The sequence below is a fragment of the Neomonachus schauinslandi genome, chromosome 9, assembly GCF_002201575.2.
Source record: "Neomonachus schauinslandi chromosome 9, ASM220157v2, whole genome shotgun sequence".
NCBI lineage: Eukaryota > Metazoa > Chordata > Mammalia > Carnivora > Phocidae > Neomonachus > Neomonachus schauinslandi.
The window spans coordinates 522068-524435 of NC_058411.1; positions in this window are offsets into that span (position 1 = coordinate 522068).

Here is a 2368-nt window from a genome sequence, read left to right on the forward strand (position 1 = left end):
CTGACGCTGCCCTGAAGGCGGAGGGAGGGGTCATGCGCCACGGCGAGCGGGCAGCTTCCAGAAGCTGGAAAAGGCCAGGAACAGATTCTCCCCAAGAGCCTCCAGAAGGGCAGGCAGCCCTGCCCACGGCCTACTCTTAGGCTGGGAGGCCTGTTTTGGACTTCTACAGAGCCCCCAGCCAGGGAATTTGAGGACATGAAGTCTGCGGCGGTGGCTGGTTGGGGCAGCAGTAGAAACCAGCCCTCCCGGTGACAGCAAATCCGTCCCCGGCTGGTGAGTGACCCCTGTCCTGGGCACCGCGCTCTACCGGAGGAGGCCACCGGGCTGGTCCTGAGGCCACGGTAACCACGGTAACCACGGAGGAGGCAGCAGAGGATGCTGCCCGGCTGGGGCCTCGGCCCTCCCAGGCCCCTCTGCTCTGCCGCCGTGGTGCGAGGTCTGGGTGCTGGGCCCCCCGGGCAGCCGGCTCCCTGCTGGGCGGAGGCGCCGAGAGCGCGTGAAAGGCAGAGGGCTGGCCATCCGGGCATCCTGAACTCACCACCATCTGACTGCAGCCTCATGACCCGCCCCAAGCAAGACCAGAACTGGTAGGTCAGCCCGTTGAACCTCCGGATCTCTAGTGACAACATGGGAGTCCTTTAAAGCCACTCCGTGACAAGGAACTCCAAAGCCCTTGTTACCTCTACCCTGACTGTTGGCACTTTAGCTCCCACTCTGCACTGTGAGCACTAGTTGGGGTGGGGGACTTCCTGCCCAGCATGGAGCCTGGCCCACGACAACCACCCCCCACTTCAGCAGGGCCCCTAAGGAGGAGGGGGAGGGGGCCTAAACCTCGCCCCCCTCAGGACACATCCACTGGCCTGTGGGCCAGCAGCCTCTCAGAAGCAGGCTCTGGGACCAAGGGAGGCCGCTGTAGGCAGGTGCCCAGCTGCGTGCAGGCCTGGCTCCCGCCCTCACCCAGACCTGGGGTTGGTCACCTCCTCTTGCCCAAAGTCCCCTCCAGCCAGCTACCCCCACACAGAAGCCCGTGAGCCCCTGAGAGTCAGTGGCCAAGTCCCGGGGATGGCACCCCCCCTGCGGCTGTCCTTCCATGGCCCCTGAGGGCTGGGAGCCTGCCATCGTCCCCCTCCTTCCCTCCTCCCACTTCCAGTTCCCCTCCAGCTTCCTCTCCCCGAATGCAGCTCCGCCTCGTCACCCCCAGCTCAGAACCCTTCCGCCCACCCCTCAACCTCCAAAAGCAGACACCTCGGTGGGCCCAGGGCCAGCTCCTCACAGCTTCCCCATGCCCTCTGCCCACACTGCTTTCTTGGCCTGTTCACCAACCACTGTGCTGAGGTGGGGAGGCACCACCTCCTCCAGGAAGCCTCCCTCTGTGTTCAGCACCCCCTGGCTTCTGCTCCCCCGGCGTTATGCGTGCCCCTTTGGGCCTCCCACAGGCAGGACCCAAAATGAGACCCAGTGCCCCCAAGCTGGGTGGGCATCAGTACCCAGCAGTTCATGACCTCAAAATCCCCATCCTCCTGGAGGAACAGCAAAGGAGTTGGTCACAAGCCAGGCTCTGTAGGGGGGCCCCTGAGCCATCATGCCCCCCTCCGCGCTCCCAGGCCATCCGCAGCTGCGGATGGAAGGTGCAGGCAGGCTCTCCAGGTGGCAGAGGGCTCTCCTGGAAAGCCCCACTCTGCCCTGTCCCCCAGGCCCCTCCCGGTGGCCTCCTAGAGGCTGGGCTGGGGCAAGGCACCCCTCCCTGAGGTGGCCTCCAAGTCCTCAGGGCCACGCATTCTAAGGAAGGGGCGGCCAGAGGGTCCTCCTGGGCCTGTGTTCTCATCCCTGGGCTCACGAGCCCCCAGACGGAGGTGAAGAGGACTCAGCGGCCGCCTACCCCAGGACCCCCAGGAAAGGCGCTGCAAGACAGACATTGGGCTAAGTCGGCTCTTGGAAGGGTGGTGACCTCCAGACCTGCGCCTCCAAAGTCACGGTCTGCCAGAAAGGCGCGCTCCGGGCCAGGAAGGCGTGGAAGGCGTTGGCGGACTCAGAAGACCTCAGAGGGTGGGGGAGGAGCACGTCCTTGTCCACGTCCTCGGACACCAGCTGGGCCACGAGCTGCGCGATGTCCTGAGGGCAACCACGGGGTCAGGGGGCGGGGCGGGGCCGGGAAGGGGGAGGGGGAGGGGGCGCCGAGGCGGGGAAGGGGCTGTGCGTCGCCCGAGCCGGTCCCCGCGTCCTCCCCCCCCGCCCCTCCCCGCACACCCTGCAGTTGGCGGGGGGGCGGGTAGTGGTGCCCGGCCTCTCCCAGTCGCCCCGCGCCCCCGATCCCCGCGATCCCCCGGCTCCCAACCGCCCCGCGCTCCCCCGCCGCCCCCCGCACACC